Raw genomic sequence first — 24,200 nt, 5'->3', positions numbered from 1 at the left:
GCGTTCGCACTGCCCTTCTTCTTCCTCAAGAGCTGCATACTCCTTTGGCCGACCCATGTTTTGCGGAAGTCTAAACGATGGGTTTGGTACGGAGTCACGAAGCACTGTGTGTTGTCGACACACCTTCTTTTATGCCGCGCGTTTTCGGAGTAGAGTTGAGCCTGGCTGCAAAGCTAGCTCACTCTTTGCTGCTGGAAGCTGGGCCTGACTAGAACTGAGCCCTGCTGGGAGGCTAGGCCGGGAGGCTAGCACGTGCCCTCCGCTGCTATCTGATGCGCACTGCTTTCGCGCTCTCCCTCCTCGCCAGGAGGCACTGCGTGCACCTTTTTTCTTGTTTTTTTAACTTTGCCACCGGACCAAGCTCAGGCTTAAGCAGTTCTGCTGTTAAAAGTCACTGCAGCCTGGAATCAAGACTGTGGACTTGTAGCCGGAGGGCCACAGCAACAAGTATTACACAGCCCTTTGTTGCTAAACAGCTCAACAAAATTCTGCTGTTGGCCACAAATATGCTTCCAGCCACATAAACGGTATTCAAACTGGTCCCTCCACCTTTTGGAGGCCTTTACCGGGTCTAATCTTCCAAAAGAATTGCTTAGGTTACCCGGAATTGACCAGAAGTGTTTGTCAAAAGTATTCATCCTCCAATGGTCTCCTCTGTGCTTGTGTTGATAGCCAACAACAGTGCCAGATGCCACAAAAACATTCCCTGTACCATTTCCCTTACGAGGGCCAATTTCATGCACTATAAATAATCTGCTGAATCAAATTACCAAGTAGCAGCATTAAGTCAGTGGGTTTTGAGCTTTTTCACAAAGGCCAAGCAAGAAATGTAACGGGACTCTGCTGCTTCTGCTGTAAGGACCACCATGTAACGTGCGGCTGCATTACATTAAAAAGCCTCTTCTTTGACTAGTGTCTAACCAAGTCAAGTTATACCGAAAGAATTCCTCACGCTGGTTGCAAGGCACTCGTTTATGCTGTGCAATCGGAGGCAGACATTACTGCAAGGCTAGCATGCTTTTCCAAAATCTTGAAACTTGTGACATCAAACTCAACCGGCCCTCATCAACACATTCTAGACAAGGAAGCATAGCTGTGCAGTGCCATAGTCCCCAGTTCTCCAGTCAAATGATGCAATACTGTGAACTTTCTCTTATACCTATCATGTTCTTTTTTTCCGATGTAGGACATTCTGAACAACAACAAACTTGTCTCGCTCTGTACTCTGACACCCAGATAAAGCTTTCTTGCCACAAGGCAAGGAAACTGCGGCACTGAAAGAGCTAGTTTAACTATCGCTCACTTGCACCAATTATGGGCGCAATGGTTTTACGAGATTTATATTAGGTGGGACCCTCAGGAGAACCCATATTTAAGATTTCTGTGCTTGTGGGGACATTCACAGTACAGGTGTTAAAAGTACTGTCACGACAGACGGTTCCCAGCAGTTCCCTCCCTGAAACGGGTGGTTCCCTGCAGATTACAGATAAAAACGGGCAGTTTTTATCTACAATCCCTCCACTGCCCGTTTCATCTGTAACAAAGCCCACCTCATCCCCTGCAACTGTGTCAATACAATTAATGTGTTGCTAGTACTCAGACAGGGACCCATACAAGGATGATAATCACCAAGCCGTGATGGAATGCCTGCGAGGTTTTACAAGTCTGGCTAATTTTTTATGCCTTGCATTGCCCCACATGCTAAGCTTGCCTTTTTAGAACTGGAATGTACTACAAACATGACACTGCCACTTTTCTTTCTGCTCAAGAAAGCTGCGATAATAACTTGTTTAAACAGTTATACTCTCGGTACACTAATAATGAAACACTTGTGGCTATGTGCCCACATGGGATCAAAGTTGCCTCCCCATATAATACATCCCCAATAGAGCTAAAAGCAGTAGGATAGCTTTTTTTACGGTTGTTTCATGCCACATAAAAATTTTACAAAAGCTTTCAAATGACCCAGTTACTGAAGAATATTCAAGAAAATGTAACGCTAAGTTTTTGAACTGGAAATTGTAAAATTTTGGCTCCCTATCTCTTCAAAGGCAAAAATTACTCCTAGCACAGCCCTAGCAACTACTACTATAATAAACTGGATTCTCTATCTAACACTGCCACTGCATTTGTATGTGCACACTGACCTGCCTGCTTGTGCACGTTCCCAGCAGAGAACAATGCTTTCTAGCTGGCTTTTCGACAACAAATTTTTCAAATGAAATGCACAGAAGCACAGCCACTGCCAGCCGACTTGCTACTGTGTGAGAAAACATGCTTGCTCTGCACCAGCTAGGTGCACATGAACACAACAAAATGCGCTCAGAATGGCAGCATTTGACATTCTTGATCGTTTTGTACCGCACCCAAGCGATGATCAATGCGTGCAACCATCGGCAGCAAGGTCTGCAGTGAACCCACATACTCGCCAACAGCTAACGACACTGCTGACCAATGGCAGAACAGCGATGCTTCCCCACGAGTATTGAACCCTGCAGGCACGCACGTCAACAGCTTCCCAATTTATACCCCTTCCCCCTTCGCGATCGTTCAAACGAGAAAAATCTCTCATAACTAGGTCCGTGTGCATTCACGTTTCTGAACCATTTCGAAATAATGCAGGTGCTCTTTCTGCAATACGACTGCTCCCTTTTTTTGCCTACACCCTGCCAACCGACGCCTGCGCTGCTTTATAAATCTGTGTAACACTGGACTTTGACAGTGGTCTGCACATGCACTTGTTATGCGGGTGACATCCCATTAACACGCTACCACCTGAACCAGCCTAGCCGAGATGATGCAGCAATGCATTGGTGCCACCCAGACCACTTAGTAAGGGAGTCTCCAGAGAGATCTCCCTTGATTTGGTTACAATCACACATGCCCGGAAATCAACACGCTCTCATTTTCTTTACTGCCCCTCACTGCATATCAGTGTTCTTCGAATAGTGCTAGGGCATGGTTTCTCAAAGTGGGTTCCGCGGAACCTAGGGGTTCCGTAGGGCCCTCCTCGGGGTTCCGCGAGCCACTGATAAATTTTCCCTCGTTCCGAACCCGAGGTGCTTAAGTCTAAGGAACCTCCATTACTCATGCCCAAGTGTCAGTCAGCACATCTCAGTGCATAACACAAAGGCGCGAGCTGCGCAATAAATCCCGCCAGCAGCTTGTATCCAGCCAGACTCCGAAAACAGGCCACGTGGTTAAACTATTGCACTTGAATCTCGGTCTTATATTACCCCCATGCACATTTCTCCTGTTTGGAGATAGGTGCCGTTAGCGTACGCGCTAGCGTAAAGTCAACATTCACGTGCAATAAATTCCGAATTTATTGCACGTGAATGTAGCATGAACGGAATGAAAAATGGCGAGAGGGGGGGGGTTCCTTGGCACTTAACGGAGCTTAGCAGGGTTCCCTGGGACCAACATGCCTGAGAACCTTTGTGCTAGGGACATCAGCAAACCCAATGACACATGCATGCATGCCAATGCAACTGCGTAAGCGTGTACAACAATGGGTGCAGAGTGTTGACAACAAATACGAAAGCAACAAGCCCCCACTCACGGCATTTTTTGGAGGCGTCCTCCAGGAAGGTGAGCGCATAGTCGGCAGGGATGGCAAAGGAGATTCCAGCTGTGACCTTCATTGTGTTGATGCCTATGACGTTTCCATCCTGAAAGGAGAAGCAGAACACGAGGGCCTCGTCAAGTGACGCCATTAATAAGAAGCACAGCACCAAGAAGCACAGCACACTACATTTAAAACAACTTGGATATTAGAAATACTGCCCCAGAGGAGGTACCAACCACATGCAAGATATTTTCTTGTTGGCATTATCGTTTCTTTTTGAATGGAACCTTGCAAAGGCTGGGACTACTCTTTTAGTATGCACACCAAAATAGATTAGAACAGTCCACAAAACAGGCCCCCTGATTTAGGTAATTAGCACTAGCTTGGTACAAACAGGAAGCATCACTACGTGACTTGCCACCACAGAGTAGCAATAAAGAAACGCCGAATTTGCCACTTAGCAATGCTTTAGAATACTGACTCCGAAAACATTAGGAGCCTAGCTACAAGTTCACAAGGCGCAAAGACAAGTGACGCACCATTTGAGAAAGTTATGCAGACAATGACAGCAAGACTTGCTCAAAGTGAAATGTTCACAAGCCCTTGCAGCACACTTGGTGCATTCTATAGGGCGTGCGTTACAATATCCAACAGCTACACCCATTGACAGTGCCATCATTGCACAAAAACATTACTCAGAGAGGAGCAGCTGAAGAGTACTGCAGGCTCGAGTGCAAACAGTGGACTTCCCAGTGGGAGAATGAATGTTTGCTGGGCGACGTTGGGCAAGACACCTACAGAACTAATTACGTGCAGATATAGTTGCTAGCTAAACACAATCTCCCCTCTTGCTCATGCCAGGGCATCGCCTGTTATCTCATCCTGGTGGACAGGTCACGGTGGCAAGCACCCATCTACCCTTTGGAATGGCAACCGCACTTTTAATAAAATAAAATGGCGCGGGTACGGCTGAACAATAAAAACTACTTTAATTCTTGCTTCTTACACTACGCGGAAAAATTGCTGGTGCCGATGCATGCATAACGGAGCAGCACGCTGTGCAGTGAAGCCTGCATCTGGGGCCAAAGTTCACGCATCACCTGCACCCCAAGGTCACTCCCAAGCCTTGTGAAACCTCACCGACACTTGCGGACCGGGAAATTGAGAAGAGTAACTCCAAGCTCCGAGCATCCTTTACAGAGTTCGTTGGATTCGTGAGTGGTGAGTGAGACTCGCCATCGTTTTGGACTGGCGGGTGGGAGTGCGAGTGAGTGCGAGCCCCACACGCAGCGAGCACCGCTCACCACTCGTGAGTGCGAGCGCCACTCGCGGCGAGCCCCGCTCACCACTTGCGAGTGCACTTGTGCTACTCACGCCATTTGCGGGGCTTACCGCAGTGATCGCCACCATTGCGCTTGTACTCGCTGTTGGCTAGTCGTCGCAGGAGCTGCTAGCCGTGATGGTTGTTAATGGCAGGATTGCTTTTAGCTCCGAAAATATGTCGTCACTGAACTCCTGCTGAGGGGCACCCTAGAATCAGTTTTCTGCTGGAGTGTTGATTTAGGAATATGATTCGGATGGCCTTCTGACGCTGTAATGCACGATTATTGTTGGGTTTCATCACTCATGGAGGGTCTACTACACACACTCACGTACGAGGGGAGATGATGAGTGGGGAGCGCGAGCGCGAGTGATGGCAGCGAATGGTGAGCGGGGGTGAGTGCGAGTGATGAGCGTGAGCACAAGTGAGTGTGAGTAGAGACAGCTAGCAGTGAGCGTGAGCGCAAGTGAGTGTGAGTGGTTACAGGGAGTGGTGAGCATGAGCACGAGTGGAGAAGAGTGCATGGTGAGCGTGAGTGTGAGTGAGTGAGTGAGTGCGAGTGACGAGGGTGACTGGCGAGCGTGAGTACGAGAGAGTGCGTGAGGAAAAATATATTTTTCTGTGTGAGTGTGAGTGAGTGGCGCTTAGTTTGGCTGAGGTATGCCTACTGCTCTGTGCACAATGCGACTGGCGTTGAACATCACCTCACAGTTGCCTCACATCTTGCACGCCGCAAGATAGGAGGCAACTATGAGGTGATGTTCAATGCCAGTCAATGCTTTCGAGCAGTTTCGGAGCAATTCTGCCTCTTGGTGCAGGATGGAGCAAGAAAAGCGGATTGGAGCAGCGTGGAGCAAATGGAGCTGCACTTCCACCCCTGCAACCTATCGAAACGTTTCCTTTTTTTTTTCTGATGCCACCTTGGTGGTACAGCAGCGTCCAGGCAAAGTCGATCATCAAGTCCTGCCCCTCTATGGTGCCCCAGGCAAAGCTTTCTCATTGGGTACTGCTACTTTGAAGAAAGTGTACAAAATACACGCACAATTGATTATCTACAAAGTTGACGACCATCTTGCTCCAATCCAACTGCCTCGGCTGAGGCATCCTATTTGATAATGTCTGCTGCTGAAGTTTGTGGCTTTTAAAAAGCACATGACGAAAAAAAGTTGCTTATTATACATTTATTTTACATTTACAAGTTCCCGCTGTCTCAGTGTTGGTATCCAAAACTGTTGATACCAGTTTCTGCGCTTTAGGCATTTTCGGCATTGATAAGCAACTACTGCTGCTCCTATGAGTAGTGTATTCCTATTTTCAACATTCTAACCTACCAATACAGGCCAACTTGCTTTACACTTGTGTCCCTTTAAATAAGCTGCAGTTTCATAGCAGCCCTCGGATGCACTTCACTTTTTTTTTCCATTACAAGTTTTCGTCTCATGTTTAGAAGGGAGGGGGGGGATGACCTCTGCATGCATACAGTAAATACAAAGCAGAGGGGCAATGCACGTACGGTGGAAGGCACCGTGACAAAGCAACAGAGGGGCGTGAACGTGTGATGTTGCACACGGATGAAACAGCTTGCAGGTAGAAAGACACAAATACAGCAGGCTGGCAAACGCTGCACTCAGCCTGCATTGCCGGTGGCCTCTGATGCCTGCGTGCTTCGTGGCAAGCCTAGCAACGTTACACCAGGCCTGTGTTACTTGCACTACCAGTAGTTTTGCCACATTGTCAACGCAAAGACCAGTTTCAATTAGTACTTCTACTGCAGTGGGCTTCATATTGGAACGAAAGAAAAACTGGTTTAATCTGGCTAAATACCGTATCTACTTGTGTATTGAACTCCCCCCCCCCTCCCCCCCTTTTCTTCTTGAGAATGTTACCATGCATAAAAAATGCAGCGGAAATAGAAAAGGCACTGTTCAATATGTTTTTATCTCGGCATGGTTGCTGATGCCATCGATGATTGCAGTAACTTGATATGACGCCACAGTACGAGCAGAAACGCTTTACACCCTTTCCAACCACACCAGTTTTTATGTTTTCATACATCATAGTTGCGAAAAAAAATATCAAAATCAGTTTTTTGTCAAGTTGTCATACAAAATAAAAAGGAGTTGTATATAACAAACCACCAATTGTAGAAAAAATTTTCAATATACATTTTGTAGGGTCGCAAAAAACGACTCACGTGAGGAGGACAGCTCCGATGGCAAGCAGGGGGACAACGGTGAGTAGGGGGCCACTAGCTTGTTGTGAATAAAAAATAAATTTGGTCATATAATTACCTACGTGTTTTTACTGGAAAGGCAAAGATTTGACAGCACTCCTTTTAGCATCTTTATCACATGAAATTTTAACTTTTAAAAATCTGTTGCAACTTTTACCCACATAAAAAAAACCCTCCCCCCAAATTCACGCCGAATTTTTTGGGGAAAAAAAACTGGGTTCATTATATGAGTAAATACGGTATACATAGGGTTCAATGAGCATGAAGTTAAACAACACTTGTCCCAAAGATTTGTTTAAGACTGAAGTTCACTACGCTAATGTTTCGCTACCACAGGAAACTGACCGATTTTTATGGGTCTAAGAAAAATTTTTTTTTTCTGCGACACATACTGATTAGGCACTAATGACAGCAACATAAAATGCCGATGATTTAACACTCTTTCCAACTACACCAGTTTTTATAATGTTTTCATACATCATAGTTGCGAAAAAAAATATCAAAATCAGTTTTTTGTCAAGTTGTCATACAAAATAAAAAGGAGTTGTACATAACAAACCACCAATTGTAGAACAAATTTTCAATATACATTTTGTAGGGAAACATTTCAAAAACACATCCTAGAAAACATTTTAACTTTCGCGGACCAGTTTGTCACGTTAAAACAAAAAATGTTAGCACTCATGGTGGCCGCACCATGCGGTGAAGCCCAACCTCCATTTCAAAATGGGCAATTTTGGGTGGTTTCCTGGAAGAAATCTGGTGGTTTGACATAATCAAAGACACAAATTTGTACCCACGTGATGTAAAAACATCTTGTCAATGATGGACTTTGCATTTATGGCCAGCACAGCATTCGGGACAAGCACGCGATGTGGAAAAATTTGCATGGAGTTGAAAACAAAACTCTGGTTGATGTTCGCTGACGTTCACTGTCAGTTATCTCTCAAAACATAAACTTGCGGTTTATTACCAATTACAGCCCTGGTTGCAGGAATGAGGTACGATGCGCTAGAATTGTGCCCTGCAAACTTTGGCCGAGTAGCTGTTGCGCGATGACAGTTTTCAGCACTACGAGCCTCCTGCTTTGAGCACCACCTAACACTTTCAAAAAGAAACAATACCAAACCTCCGTCCAAATAGACAGTTCTACCAGAGTCCTTCAATGCCTTTCTGGTCATGAAACCTTGCAGTCACGCTATGGGAGAGCTTCGTACGCTGCCGCGCCGCAGCGCTGGTGTTGATTGGAGGGCTGCCAAGGGCGTGGTCAGAGCGCGTTTGGCAGGGAATGGACCACGGAGTAAGATAAAAAAGACGCTTGCCGCCTTATCAGCAGTGCGCTTACGCTTTACGTGTCGTGGGCCGCTCTAATGGACTTGTCATTTTGTGAGTGGCGAAAAAATTTGGTGCAAACGGGCATGCTGCTACTGCGTTCCTGCCTGCCGGTCTGGCTACCCAGCAGCGGCGGCAGCCCGATGCCCTCTGATCTGCGGTGGCGCCCCTCGCGGTAGCGTTTGTCCCCGTACGAAACTTGGCCGGGAGTTTCATGATCAGAGAAGCATTGAAGGACTCTGGTTAGAGTGAACTAGAATACTTGGGTAGTGGGAAAAGCGGCCGCCGCCGAGTGAGGCCCTTTGTGTCAACCCCGCGCGGTGGCGCTCGCGTGCCCCGCCCGAGCGCTTTTTTGCCTCGGGTAGCGGCGGGTAGGCGTGCGTTGGGGCATTCTCCGAGGGGCTACAGTTCTTTTTTCCTGTAAAAACCGTTGATAATGCTTTTAATGTACCAGGATTTTTATGGGAAAGGTAGCTACGTCATGTATTTACCGTTTGCTCATTTCTTCATCCCATTTGGCCAACCGAGCAGACCGCGCCGTGCTTTAGCGATCGAGCTCGCTATCATGCCGATATTTTGTTCTTCGTTGTTTGATGATTTTGCTATCGTATTGTGTCAACTGAAAAAAGAGTGGCTTTCTTTAGGCTGGCCAGCATACATCACTTCTGCTTTTTTTTCTTTATTTTCTTGCTGATTTTTCTATCAATATCTGCATACCGAGGAAACTGCGTCGTGCGTGCGCAAACGTTTCCCGTTTTCTTTTTTCAAATTTGACCCATGCAGCACACCTGACAGATGTCTTAAAACTTCAGTCAAGTCAACGAAAAGCGCGCAAATACAGGATTCGCAACCGCAATTTTTAGAAAAGCACCAAGTCACACGACATAATTTTATTGCGCGATCATTTTAAAACTGCGCACTTTTCGGCGCAGTGAACATCTACAAACATAACATAATACATTATTTACATTTAATTATTTATAGCTACATTATAAGCAAAAAGAACCGAGAGTATTTAAAGAAATGTGGTGCCTGCTAGGCTCCTCCTGCAGTTTTACAAAGCAAGATCATGTGCAGCGGCTTAACTCCAAGTAGCGTGCACCCGCCCTCTTTTTAGCTCTTGAGCGGTTGATCGACTTTACAAAAAAGTGCAAACGGGTGGTTACATAAAAGGCTGTCACCTGGGCTGTAAGTGACTTGGAGTGCTGATCCCACCCAACAGCACTCTGCTGTTTTTGTTTGATGATAGCCAGCACATCTATGACACTATCGTGGTGCAGCTCGTGAGTGCTGAAGCAGCTCGTAAAAATATTCTCCAACTGCTCGATGAATCTGTAAAGGCGACCATGGGGGTAAAGCAAACCTCCATTATCCCGAAGCCTTGTGCAATCAGCTGCACCTAGCCTCAAAACGGTGTCTTTTCCTGTGAGTAACAGTGCACAGCATTCCTCACGCTCTGTCTTGAGGACAGTTTTCGTGGCAACGTACCTGTAGACATAGAAGATTAACCTCTTGTCGCTTTTAGCAATGATGCATGCAGCGTGGTCTGAACTTATATCGGGCTGCTGCTGAATGTGTGAGAGAGAGAGAGAGAACATTTTAATGAGCTCAAATGTGAGAGTGGAACCCTAGTCCGGGAATCCATGCGTTGCCCTCGCCGTCTTGGCCCGTGTCACCAGGAGAGTCTGGTCCTCCGATTGACAGCTGGTCAACAGTGTCTCCCAAAGCTCAGGAAAGGAACAGGTGGAGAGGGGTGGTAGGGCTGGGTTGTGAGCGCATTCCACAATTATATGCTGGAGGGTACCTAGCTGTGGATAAAACTTGCATAGCGCGGTGTACTGTGTGGGAAACAATAAATTAATTCGAACCGGGTGAACGTACGTGCCTGCTGAAGTTCCGCCCCAGACAAGTGCGCGTGCGTGCGTGCGGGCGTGTGCGCGCGCGTTGTGTGCATCTGTACGTGCATGCGTGCGCGTATGTGTGTTCGCGCGCGTGTGTGTGCGTGCGTGCGCGTGTGTATGTGCGTGTGTGTGTGTGTGTGTGTCTGTGTGTGTGTGTCTGCGTGCAGGGGCGGATCCAGGTTTTTTCTGAGGTGGGGGTCAGCTCCTATCAGTGATGATGATGATAAGGAGGACGAGGATAGCAACCTTTTTTATTCACCGCAATTTCATGAAGCCAAAACAAGAAATAGGAAAAAAAATCACTTCTAGACTTTTCCTAGACATCTTCATAATTAGACACCTTCTTGGAAGTATAAATTCAAAAATTAAGGGGGTGGTCAGGGCATCCGGACCCCCCCTCTGGATCTGCCAATGTCTGCGTGTGCGTGTGTGTGTGCGTGTGTGTGTGTGTGTGCGTGTGCGTGTGCGTGTACGTGTGTGCGTGGGTGTTCGCACGTGCGAGCGTGCGCGTACGTGCGTGCCTGCGTGTGTGTGTGTGCATGTGTGCAAGTGTGCCTTTCCCACGCCAATTCGGCCGAATTGGTAAGGCATTCAAGATCTAATCGAAAGGCGTGGGTTCGGTCCCCACTCTGGGCGCATGTTTTTCTTTCTTTCTTTCTCACGTAATTAATAAAAAAAATAATGTAACGTCACTAAGGGTAAAAAATAGTCAACCATTCCCCTATGCCTTCTTTGGCATAGGGGAATGGTTAGCCGGCATTTCTTTCTGTATTTCCTAACGAGCCCCTCATTTCCAAAACTATATATATATATATATATATATATATATATATATATATATATATATATATATATATCCTAACATAGAAAATATTTTTTGAGTATAGTATCAGGGAAAGATATTTTTAACTGCGCCGCAGTGACCTCGCACTTTGATTTTTTTTTTTTTTAATTTCAGCTAAATGATCAATGCGGAAACATTTTAGCATCAACCATCACGAAGACACTGCATGCATGCGCTCGGGCAAGCACGTCCCAAAACATTTTTTGTTGAAGCCCGAGCCTGGCCCGGGCCCGAGAAAATGCGTGCTACCTGGCCCGGGCCCTTGCAGTGCACTAATCCACGCAACACAAACGATACGTTTTAAAAACTTCACGCAAGTCAGCGAAAAGCATCAACATTCGCAACCGTACGTAGTTCTAAGAAAAGCACCACACGGCACACCTTATCGCGCGATCATTTTAAAAGTGCACAGTTCATTGGAACGCTGGTTGTCCATTAACATAAAATAATTACCGCTTTAGAAATGCACAAGTTCATGAAATGTGCTGCCCACGTCTTGCAGACGTAAGATAATTATGAACAGTTAGGAACTCAACAAATAAAAGCAGGGTAAAATGAAACGCAAATATAAAATATTTCTAGCAATCACATAAATTTATTAGGGGTGCAGTCTTACCCCACAATACTGCACAATCCTTTCAAACTGCATGAGCCATGACATTTCTGCAATTACAGACCGCCGCACGCATAACACCCTGTCCGTAATACCAATAAAAGACAGAATCAAGAACACTTAAGGATCAGTGCAGTGCCTGCAAGGCTCCTCTTGTAATTACACACAAAAAAGACCATGTGCAGCGGTCAAAAAATGTCAAAACACAGCGTGAATCACCGAACAGCAGCATAGCGGCACGTCGATCAACGCGCGCCGCTTTGGGATCTCCTCGGGCGGGGCACACCAGCGCCATGCGCGGCGGTTAACACGTTTGGCTTCAAGGGCACTGTGGGGAGCAGCCGCCGCTTTTTCCACTACCCAAGTATTCTAGTTCACTCTAGTTCAAGTAGAGTGAACTAGAATACTTGGGTAGTGGAAAAAGCGGCCGCCGCCAAGTGAGGCACTTCGTGTCAACCCCGCGCGGTGGCGCTCGCGTGCGCCGCCCGAGCGCTTTTTTGCCTCGGGTAGCGGCGGGTAGGCGTGCGTTGGGGCAGTCTCCGAGGGGCTACAGTTCTTTTTACGTGTAAAAACCGTTGATAATGCTATTAATGTACCAGGGTTTTTATGGGAAAGGTAGCTACGTCGTGTATTTACCGTTTGCTCATTTCTTCATCCCATTTGGCCAACCGAGCAGACCGCGCCGTGCTTTAGAGATCGAGCTCGCTATCATGCCGATATTTTGTTCTTCGTTGTTTGATGATTTTGGTATCGTATTGTGTCAACTGAAAAAAGAGTGGCGTGCTTTAGGCTGGCCAGCATACGTCACTTCTGCTTTTTTTTCCTTTATTTTCTTGCGGATTTTTCGATCAAGATCTGCATACCGAGCAAACTGCGTCGTGGGTGCGCAAACGTTTCCCGTTTTCTTTTTTCAAATTTGACCCATGCAGCACACCTGACAGATGTCTTAAAACTTTAGTCAAGTCAACGAAAAGCGCGCAAATACAGGATTCGCAACCGCAATTTTCAGAAAAGCACCAAGTCACACGGCATAATTTTATTGCGCGATCATTTTAAAACTGGGCACTTTTCGACGCGAACACCTACAAACATAACATAATACATTATTTACATCTACATTACAAGCAAAAAGAACCGAGAGTATTTAAAGAAATGTGGCGCTTTCTAGGCTCCTCCTGCAGTTTTACAAAGCAAGATCATGTGCAACGGCTTAACTCCAAGTAGCGTGCACCCGCCCTCTTTTTAGCTTTTGAGTGGTTGATCGACTTTACAAAAAAGTGCAAACGGGTGGTTACATAAAAGACTGTCACCTGGGCTGTATAGTGACTAGAAGTGCTGATCACACCCAACAGCACTCTGCTGTTTTTGTTTGATGATAGCCAGCACATCTATGACACTATCGTGGTGCAGCTCGTGAGTGCTGAAGCAGCTCATGAAAATATGCTCCCACTGCTCGATGAATCTGTAAAGTCGACCATGGGGGTAAAGCAAACCTCCATTATCCCGAAGCCTTGTGCAATCAGCTGCACCTAGCCTCAAAACGGTGTCTTTTCCTGTGAGTAACAGTGCACAGCATTCCTCACGCTCTGTCTTGAGGGCAGTTTTCTTGGCAACGTACCCGCAGACATAGAATATTAACCTCTTGTCGCTTTTTGCAATGATGCATGCAGCGTGGTCTGAACTTATATCGGGCTGCTGCTGAATGTGAAGGTCCGCCCCAGACAAGTGCGCGCGCGTTGTGTGCGTCTGTGCGTGCATACGTGCGTGTATGTGTGTTCGCGCGTGTGTGTGCGTGTGCGTGCGTGCGTGTGCGCGTGTGTGTTCGCACGTGCGTGCGTGCGCGTACGTGCGTGTGTGTGTGTGTGCAAGTGTGCCTTCACACACACACACACACACACACACACACACGCACACACACACACACACACACATTTAAATAAGCCTGAGCCCACCAGACTGTTTCTAAATTACAGCCCGCGTCCGACAGAGTATGAGCCCGAAAAAAATCGGCCTTTTCAACCTAGAGCGACTATATATACAGATATATCGCATTTAATTTTCTTAAACTTGGACCGAGCTTTGTACAACACACACACACACATTTAAATATATATCCTAACATAGAAAATATTTTTTGAGTATAGTATCAGCGAATGATATTTTTAACGGCGCCGCAGTGACCTCGCACTTTGATTTTTTTGTTTTTAATTTAAGCTAAATGATCAATGCGGAAACATTTTCATCAACCATCACGAAGACACTGCATGCATGCGCTCGGGCAAGCACGTCAAAATATTTTTTGTTGAAGCCCGAGCTTGGCCCGGGCCCGAGAAAATGCGTGCTACCTGGCCCGGGCCCTTGTAGTGCACTAATCCACGCAACACACACGATACGTTATAAAAACTTCACTCAAGTCAGCGAAAAGCATCAACATTCGCAACCGTACGTAGTTCTAAGAAAAGCACCACACGGCACACCTTATCGCGCGATCATTTTAAAAGTGCACAGTTCATTGGAACGCTGGTTGTCCATTAACATAAAATAATTACCGCTTTATAAATGCACAAGTTCATGAAATGTGCTGCCCACGTCTTGCAGACGTAAGATAATTATGAACGGTTAGGAACTTAACAAATAAAAGCAGGGTAAAACAAATCGCAAATATAAAATATTTCTAGCAATCACATAAATCTATTAGGGGTGCAGTCCCACCCCACAATACTGCACAATCCTTTCAAAGTGCATGAGCCATGGCCCTTCTGCAATTAGAAACCGTCGCACGCATAACACCCTGTCCGTATTACCAATAAAAGACAGAATCAAGAACACTTAAGGATCAGTGCAGTGCCTGCAAAGCTCCTCTTGTAATTACACACAAAAAAGACCATGTTCAGGGGTTAAAAAACGTCAAAACACAGCGTGAATCACCAAACAGCAGCATAGCGGCACTTCGATCAACGCGCGCCGCTTTGGGATCTCCTCGGGCGGGGCACACGAGCGCCACGCGCGGCGGTTAACACGTTTGGCTTCAAGGGCGCCGTGGGGAGCAGCCGCCGCTTTTTCCACTACCCAAGTATTCTAGTTCACTCTACTCTGGTTCTACTAAGGAGCAACACTAGACCTCCGGAGATACCCTCGTACGGAAACGAAACTGGCCGGCGAACAGCTGGCGGTGTGCAAGGCCGGTTTGAAGCGCTCTCCAAGTTGGAACTGATATCTGGCGACGGGGTGTTATCGTTTGACTTGCATCAGAAGTTCTTATTGCAGAAATCGGGTTGGGGCCAGATGAAATCACAAGTGGCTTGCTTTTTTTCGAGGATCAGTAGTGGACGCTGAAGGTGCCACGGCAGATAGGCTTGAAGTTGGGTAACTGTGTAGTAGCGCCAAATGTGAATTTCACGATGCAGAAACGAAACCAAAACTGTTGTAAACTGTTTGTGAATGGTCCTGTGGAAAGTACACAGCTTACAACAACAAGCGCAAAGGCAATAAAACGGCCTAAAATCTAAAAATAACCTTGCAAACAGGCACTGCTTGACATTTTCAGCGGATTTCAGGGATTACTACTGTCAGAGTGCAAACCTGTTGATTGAAAATCATCTTCTGATTCACCATTCGTGTCCTGATAACAAAAACCAAACGCTGATGCAGAGTAATTACTACAAGTGGCACGCCTTCTTCTTTGGTAGCAGTGACGCGCGATGACCACGCTCCTTTTCCACACCCAGGTGATGCAAATGTGTGTCTAAAATTATGTTTTTGTAGCAAAAATGAAAACAAAACTGATTTCGAAAGGGAATTTTCTGAGCTAACCTCAAATAGTTTTACTTGTTCCAGAAATGCCTGGAACGCTATGAAAAGGCGCTCCCAAGGTATCGTTCAAAGTGAATGATTTTGAATAGGCGCAGTAACAAGAGAGTTAAGGTTCAAATGCTCTTCTTTTCTTTTTCCTGAGGCCTGAGTTTGCAGGTGCACGACACGCGTGGAAACGTTAGCAGTAACAGGGACAGCCACCGACCAGGTTGATGAGGGGTCCACCCGAGTTCCCGAAGTTGATGGCGGTGTCCGTCTGGATGTAGTCCATCTCGTTGTGGATGCCCAGCTCCTTGCTGGAGCGGTGCACCGAGCTCACCACGCCAGCCGTGATGGTGTTGTTCAGAGCCAGAGGGCTGCCCATGGCCACCACCCACTCGCCGGGACGCAGCTGCTCCGTGCGCGTCAGCCGCAGCACCGGCAGTTTTTTTAGGTTTTTCTGAAACAGCCAGGGCGGAAATGCACGGGGGGTTCTCAACCATGAGTGTTGCCTCTTTTGGGCTATCCCGCAGTGACCTATACTGAACTGTGCCACAATGTCGCACAACCTGCACACGGAGCTGAAGTCGCCCTGTTTGCCTTTTCAGGCTGACCTCTATGCTGATGCATGCCATGCTGTCAGACAATCTGCTCTGGCAGCTCGAACTTTTGCCTGCTGCTTTTGTGTGTCTGGCTTTGTTGCGTATCTGATGTGCTGTGCAAAAAGCCAACTTTAAAAGATGTGCTACGCGGAGAAAAAGCAACCGTACATGTCATGCAGTGAAGCCACATTTTTGAATTGGCAGCAAAATCTGGGAAAAAGAAGAAAAGAAGAAATGACCCCTGAAATGCTCTCACAGACCCCCTGGAGTCTGCAGACCCCCAACTGATGACCACAACTGCTGCTACACTGGCATTTAAGTATTTCGCTTTTGGAGTAGCCAGAAATTGCACTTTGAGGCAGCAAAGCACCTTTTTGGAGCGGTGAAATGGACAGACACTGCCACTATCAGGACTGTGACTACCATTGGCAGCCAACCCGAAACCCAAATCCCATGACGGAATGACATATATCTGTGTTTAGGGTGAAACAGACTGCCCGTGCTCAAAAATGACCAACACGTGACCAAGGCCACCGAATAAAGAGGTAGATTTTCCTTTCTTAGAGCAAAGCTCTCATGGCCATTCCATCATGATTTCATTTATGTCTGTGGAAGAGTCTTTTCACAACAAAAGAAAAATTAAAAAAGGGAGCACACACACCCATAAGAAACTTAACCCACATAGCTCCAATGGCACCTCACCTTCCCGGCAGTTGGCCAAAGGATAAGAAAAGGCTAAAAGCAATCCAACCTTGTATTTTTTACAGTGAACTAACCTTAAGCTCAAAAAAATCAATTAGAGCTTTGTGCGTTGAAGCTACACGTAAATTACGACATGCATCAGAGGCTCAGTCTAATTCAGAGTATATAAAGATTTTGACGTGGGCTGAAATCTTAACAGAAGAATATTTTCTGTTTTTGGCCTTCCCCAAAAAAACATCTACTACAGGAGCCAAGGGTCAAACCCGTAACGACGTAATGAGTAGTGCAACGTCGTAACCAAGCTAATGTGGAGGACGATTGAACCAACAGGTTTTCGTCCAGTTATCTGTAAGTGACACAGTATTGACTGTCCCATGACCACGTAGCATTGTGAAGGCCACCGCAAGCTCAGTAGTTCGAAAAGTGTCTGTCTATAAGAGTGGGATAATGAAATTATTTAATGGCAGATGTAACGTCCCAACCAAAAGCAACATCCTAATCAAGATCTTGACCAAACCTAATCTCACTTTCATTTTTTACAGTAAAACTGGCACATGGATAGGACGAGTAAACAGACAAAGCACTTAAACAGCATTAGCACCTCTGGCAGCAGGAACTTCGAAGAGATCGTATAGAGACAAGCTTGACCCAGAGCTGTTCCCAATATGTTGACACAAACCACCACAAGCATGGACGGTGAGACATGAACTGTAGGCCTCCAGAGGTGCCAAGGCTGTTCCAGCGCTTCCATCCGTTCACTCATCTTGTCTTGTCCTTTACCCATTTTAGAATCATGCACCATCTGGCCTTATTCTGTGTGCTGTAACTAAAGTCACGTCCAGTTGTGACAACATGTTCTTGACTGCTGACATCAGTAACCATGATATCAATGCAGCACAGCGAAGCAGCCACTCAAGGCTTAATCAAATAGTCGATCATGCGGCCGATGAAAAATTTAAATCAAGCAAGAGGAAAGTCATAAGCTCTGCACCACAGAAACATTCCTGGCTTTATTGGCCTGGCAACCTTTCTTCCCCTCCCCACCCTGTTTTGATCTTGCACCTCTCAAGGTGTGAACCAGCTAGAGCACAGATGGGCTACCAGAGAGCTACAAAGCTGCAGTGTCCTTACACGGCTAAACTCACAAGTGGGGACAGTGGAGACCAATGGTAATGCAAATCTCACAGAGAGCGGTGCGAAACGCAGAGAACTGCCAGACGCCCTTTTGAGCAATGTGGTGACATAATGCTGGAAGCATTACGTGAAGTTTCAGCTGAGAATAACTGACGTCAGGTGAGGTCACAACGGCACTTCTTGCGCGAAACACTGGCAATTCCTTCCACCCGGAATCAGCATCAAGAGGGGCTTAGGGATTGTGCTCCTCACGACGGGGGAATACAGATAACAACAAAAATCTCAGGCAAGCAGCCAACGCATTCTTTCAGAATGTAAAGCTAAGCTTTCAAGGTAGAAATAAAAGCGGTGAAGGCTCACGTGCAGTTTCCAGGCACAGCCAAATTCCCTAGTGCAGCGAAAACTGTTTTCATTCAAGGTGGCGAGCCGCACAAATTACTAATAACCTGTTCAGCAAAAGCAAACAAATGTCAAGATAAATCTCCTCTCTCCATTGTTCTCACTCGGTTCACTGCAGCAAAGTCTGTGGGTGCTAATGGGTGGATACAGTTCCCACTTTTTCCGTTTACAAATTAGTGTTTCAATTCTGCGGTGCAATAACAAAACGCTCCTCTTTTTGTTTGGAAAGAGCATATAGACTTACCACGTGCCCATAGTGGGCCGGCCAAGGTTTTTCTTGAGGTAAGAGTGATCAAAGTTTTCCCTCAAAGTTGCTAAAGGCTCTAAGGACAGGTAAATCTTACAACACCGGCTTTTGTATGGGCCAAGCACAGTGCTGCAAAAGTCGCACCGGCACAAAGAGATAGTTAGGCCAACAGACCAAAGGTACCTGAAAAGAATTATCAAAAGTGGAGAACTACCAAAACGAAGACAATTCAACAAACTCCACTGCAGCACAGACATGGTTTGATCTTAAGCAGCAGCAGCAGCTCTTATTGGTGCTGGCCTGTTAAGGTGCCACAAAAATAAAATTCACCCGCGTTTAATTTAAAAAAACTAGACTTTTCAAGCTAACTCAGCTCTGTTCCACCCCCAAAAGATGTTTCTTTAGAAAAAACCTAAAAAATATTGGGAAATGTTGAAATTTTGCGCTGCGCGATGCCACCAGTGATGCAACAGGTGCAATACTAAAAAACAGAGTTGCCAGTGTGTTAACTGCACGTTAGCATTCAATTGATACGACCAAACGGAGGTGGAGGCCCCACTGCAATTGTACAAACAACATCTTATGATGCCATAAGGTCCCGGTGAGAAAGTGGCTGGGGAGTCGCCATCGCTTGATCTCCTCTCCTTATTAATACCTAGCTTTCCTGACGGAAGCTGCCGCCAAAACTAGATTCTATGGCAGCGGGACAAGGCAGTCTTTCGAGTTTTTTGTTAATTATAAGTCTTTTGGGACAAAAGCATGAATTCTTAAGACTATGCTGACTCTTGAGACATTCCCGTGCCCGTTTCTAAGCACGAGTTATGGAGTAAGAACAAGACAGGAGGGGCAACATTGGTTCCTCGGACTGCCAGATAACGTCACAAACGTTTGGACTAGGTTAACCTAGCGACATCTGTCGCAGGACGCCCCAGGGTTCAGTACGGAAAGGGGGCCCCAGCCGCCCCACTCACCGCTGGGATGCGAACGGTGGCGTGATCTGAGCGGCGGTCAATGGCCTCCACCTTGCCCGTGAACTGCTGACCGTCGTGCAGCTTGACAGTGACTAGCCGGCCGTCGCACAATGACCGTCCGACCGTCCGACCGCACAATGAAGCCCGAGCCGTTGGACACGGCAATCTCCTGCTGCGTGAACGGGTGCCTGGGGGACGACAACAGGGACGTGCTGCACACCCCTCCACTGATGTGCTCCTAGATGGCGGCCAACTTGCAAATACTGACTAAAAGCAAGAGCCCAATTCTTGTGCTGGGCTGCTTCCATTAACAGGCCTTTCTAGAGAGAGTCCAGCTGGATAACAGATAACGTAGCGCACAAAATTACATAGCCTTGGCATCAATCAAGCTAATGTACTACACCTGCATATGGTTCACAAGCGTGCTCTAGCCTGCCACATAGAGTTTGATGTCTAGCCCACATAACGTTTAATTAGTGTTTCCCCTGCATAGCCCCGTTGTGTAAATATGCTGCTGTGCAGCGCAAGCAAAAAAAAATCTGAGTTTTTTATTTTCTAGGTACACATGAATACACAAGCACAAAAACAATTAACTTTTTTTTTTTTTCATATGCCTGAATGATTTCTTTCAGCCCGCAGGTTTGAGATCCTTCGCCAGTGTTTGAGGTAATGTGGCATGTCTGTGTGCCCATCACGTCATTCCGTAAGTACCTGTGCTTTATCAATAAACTTTGAAAACTGTGCTAAAACTGTGCCAAAAATTTTGTAGCCCAGGGCTTTCCACCAAGAAGTGGCACGATGGTTGTGTTACTGTTCGATGGGGAAACCTCAACATATACTACATACCTTTTTATATTTCTGCAGTTGCGTTATCTGCTGCTTTTCTGCAGCCTCCTACCCAGTGCAGTGGCCCAGGGGCTAATTACCGTCGCGCTGCCAGGTATAGGAATGCGGGCACGATCCAGGCTGCAGCGGCCGGTTTTGTAACGGAGGCAAAAAACAAACGCCAATGTGTCGAGATTTTGGTGCCACTTAAAGGTCTACAAATCAATCCAGAGCCCTCTATTTATGGTGTGCCTCACACTCCAGGAGTAGCTTCGACACTCCAAACCCCCAAAATTTATCTGTAGGCTTCTGATGCATGCTACTGGAATGGATAACAAGTATGGCAGTACTCGTGCCAGCCAGAATATGCCCATCCCATCGCTAACATCAGCTCCAGCAGCACACACTGAAAACTGAGCAGGCAACAGCAAAGAATCAATAACTGCGATGCCCAAGAGGCGGCCACCCTCGGCACAGCTCGCATGACGCCGTCCCCTGTGCAAAAGTGATGCGTGCAGCCCCACTTTCCCTCCCAAAGCTCCGCTTCACCAAGGGCTTTGCTGAACTGTGCCAGTGGGTACATCACCCAAAACTTCCTCACAACAGGAGGAGATTGTCTGTAACCCAGGACATTCAAAGGCCCCCCCTCCCACAGACTTTGCCTGGAATCGTTGTATTCAAGGATTTCGAGGGACTACGCCAACACACAGTGACCGTGCTCAGCAATTCATGCCTACAGTTTCAATTCGCATACTAGTATAACACAACCTTCTCATCTCCTACCAACTTTTGAAAAAAAAAAAAAAGAAAAGAAAACGACAGCAAAGAGTGAAGCTGGCAAACAACTTGGGCTAATTTTTATTCGGCCACACAACAAGTTGCAGCAACTCGACTCCGGAGAAATTTCGCATTAAAAAAAAACGGCTTCCTTTCACGGGGCTATTTTCGTACGGCGTGAGAACAGGTTCCATGCAGCACAAAAAAAGCCCCACATTGTACTCCGCATCCCAGCCAGATAAGCACTCCACACAAATGCACCGCTCAATGATCTCCAATGCTTTGTACAGGACTCAGGCTCGTGCATGAAAGCACCACATTGTTTTGTCCCTGCGAGCGGACACTTCTGCTAGCCGACGCCTCCTTTGTACCCTGTGCGACGCGCAAACCATTGTCTCCTGAACCAATTGTGCTCACACTTCACGGCCGTGTTGTGCTGTCACAATACCGCTGTTCGCAATCGGCTGTATTACAGAGGGCCTCCTATTCCTCCCAGTTTCTTTCAGCCTTTGCATCCATTGCTCTGGCAGCCTAAGTTAGGTGAAACATACAGCGGTGAGCTAGTGGGGTTAAAAAAGCCGACATGAGTACAAACTATACAAACTTGCCAGTTGCAAAATACATTCCTGTGCATTGCGGCACTTCTGTTTAGGCTCAGATTTTTTTTTCCCAAACATAACAAATAATCAGGAAATATATAATAAAGGAACATAAGTTGGTTTTCCCACAAAATGCTGCCACTGTGGATAAATGCTTATGATACTTCTATACTTCTATAAAACAAGCGTGTGCTGCTGAATCTAGCATACACTAGGTAATGTGAATGCTATTTTTTAAAATGAACGCTACTAGCAAGAATGCCCAGTTTTTCATTCCACTGCTAATTGCTACCCCGTCTGGATCTTTTACATGACATTTTTTAGTATTACTTTTCGGGATGAAGCTCTGCACTGGGTAAACACACAGATGTCAAAAGCCCTCACCAGCCCAAATTGTGTATTTTTTTTAATACCTGCATCCAGAACTTTCATGTACGTCAAAGCACAGTCACAGTCAAAAGTGATCAATTCCACTTACGGTACAGTTCTATTATTCGCATTCGATTCACAGCCAATGATGTGACATTTACACCCCTCCTCTAATTTTTTTAACCCTAAGCTCAAAGTGAAGAGTCGAAGAAGCTGAGAGATGGGTCCTAAGCTGATCAGATAACATGCCTTCATGACACCCACAGAAAGGATAGTGAGTTACCCAATTTTAGGCCAGCCCAGAAGCTGCTTTTATTTCTCACTGCTATGCAACGATTTGGATGAAACGCACAAGGAGGGACATGAAAAGCTCAGGAAATACTGAGGTCATTTTTTTTAACACCCTGCAACATTCAGCGGACATTTGTAAATTTGAAATTTAGAGCAAAGGGTTCAACTTCGGCATGAGCTGACCTGTTTTAACATTAGAAACCTCAAATACTTGCAAGTTTCTGAAGACAATGCACCAGCGAGTTAGGCAAGAGGGAAACATTTTGGGCCCACATTTAGAGCTTGACCGTGACACAGTGGCTTCACAATGGCTTGCACGCCAGAATTAAAAAACCTAACTGGCATGTTTGCTGACTGCCTTTTTGATGCTGCTACTATAACCTTCGCACAGAGTGTGGCATTCTGGGGGGGATTTGGAAGACGCGTGCAGGCGATCACAGCGGCAGGCCTGCCCATAGTATTTGTCCTCATGTCAACATTTTCTGCCCTACCGTTCCAACATATTGTTACAAGAAGGAAAAGACGACGACGTTGCAAACAACAACCAAGAAGTGGGTGGCATGCAGCCTGGCTGGGCGCTGTCATGGCTGCCACGTACATACTGTAAATAGATCACTCATCTTCCTTAGCCATCGTTTGTCTCATTTGTTCTGCCACCATGTAACAATATGAAGCAATGGCAAAATCCACACGTCAATTTGGAGTACTGACCAAATCTACCCATCTAAAATTTGATAAGAACTCAAAGTGAGCAGCAAAACACACATGGTTTCTGCAGAACGCAAGGTTTCCCATCACAACTAGGTGGACTGCTTTACAGTGGAGACAGTGAAATACGGGTAATGCACCGTGCATTAAAAAAAAAAATTTCCTTCACACTGACAAGTGGAATTCGCTGTAAGATGTGTGTTTTTTATTACAACAAGCACTTTTTAGAGGCACTGTGTTGTCCTGCCATTTTCTATTGCCACCTGCAGAACTGCCATAGCATGCTGTAAATATTCAAATTTCAGCAAGCTGATTCTCTTTTTCTGTCGAACACAAAAGCCGTGGGCAGATTCGGATTCATGGATTCGGCCAACGTGGAAGCATTTATTTCACGACTCCCTTTTCACAACTGCCGCAGCCAATGCCACGCAGTCTAATAATCAATTGTGCAGAATTAAGGCCCAACATTGTCACATGCCATCTTTTTTGCAAAACTAATGGCATCAGAGGTACAGTTATCAACGTAATGGCACCAAACGAGCGGTGCCACCTCTACACCACTAGTTTTAAGCCCACACCCTACAACAGACAGCGCTGCCAAAGGCTGCGCTCACGGACATCCAAGGGGGCAGCAGTGCCTATTTAATTCAGCCCTCGGTATTTTGTGTCCCTGTGACTTGACGCAAGTCCCGTGAAACTGCGCATGCTCCCGCTGGCCGAAGGCTGCCCTAAAAATGCACCCTTGAAGCGACGTTTCCTGCCAGTGTTTGTTTGAATTTTCAATTCACACAAACACCTCCGCTTCACTGCACTGTTTCTCTTGCCGCCAAGCTTAGCTCGGAACCAACAAGTGACCAGGTTAGAGAACATTGCAGGCACACTCCTTGCAATTAATATCAGCCAAGAGCCGGTTGCTTCCCCCAGGACTGGCGCAAGTTTCCTTCCAAGGGGGAAAAAAAAAGGTGCAGTTTT

At 46.4% G+C, this 24,200-nt stretch overlaps 1 pseudogene across 1 annotated transcript in view; it reads right to left on the bottom strand.

Moving 5' to 3' along the window:
• Nucleotides 1-24,200, bottom strand: part of LOC144172364 (serine protease HTRA2, mitochondrial-like) — a 51,781-nt pseudogene that overhangs the window by 571 nt on the left and 27,010 nt on the right. The window contains exons 3-5 of the transcript XR_013323005.1: nucleotides 19,660-19,847; nucleotides 15,831-16,064; nucleotides 3,563-3,671 (exon numbers count right to left, since the gene is read on the bottom strand). The product of XR_013323005.1 is annotated as a serine protease HTRA2, mitochondrial-like (transcript). The remainder of the gene's footprint in view (nucleotides 1-3,562; nucleotides 3,672-15,830; nucleotides 16,065-19,659; nucleotides 19,848-24,200) is intronic.

This window comes from Haemaphysalis longicornis, unplaced genomic scaffold (assembly GCF_048455015.1).
Source record: "Haemaphysalis longicornis isolate Haplotype H1 unplaced genomic scaffold, Haemaphysalis longicornis Haplotype H1 scaffold_1, whole genome shotgun sequence".
Taxonomy (NCBI): Eukaryota; Metazoa; Arthropoda; class Arachnida; order Ixodida; family Ixodidae; genus Haemaphysalis; species Haemaphysalis longicornis.
This window is presented reverse-complemented; position numbering and strand designations above follow the sequence as displayed.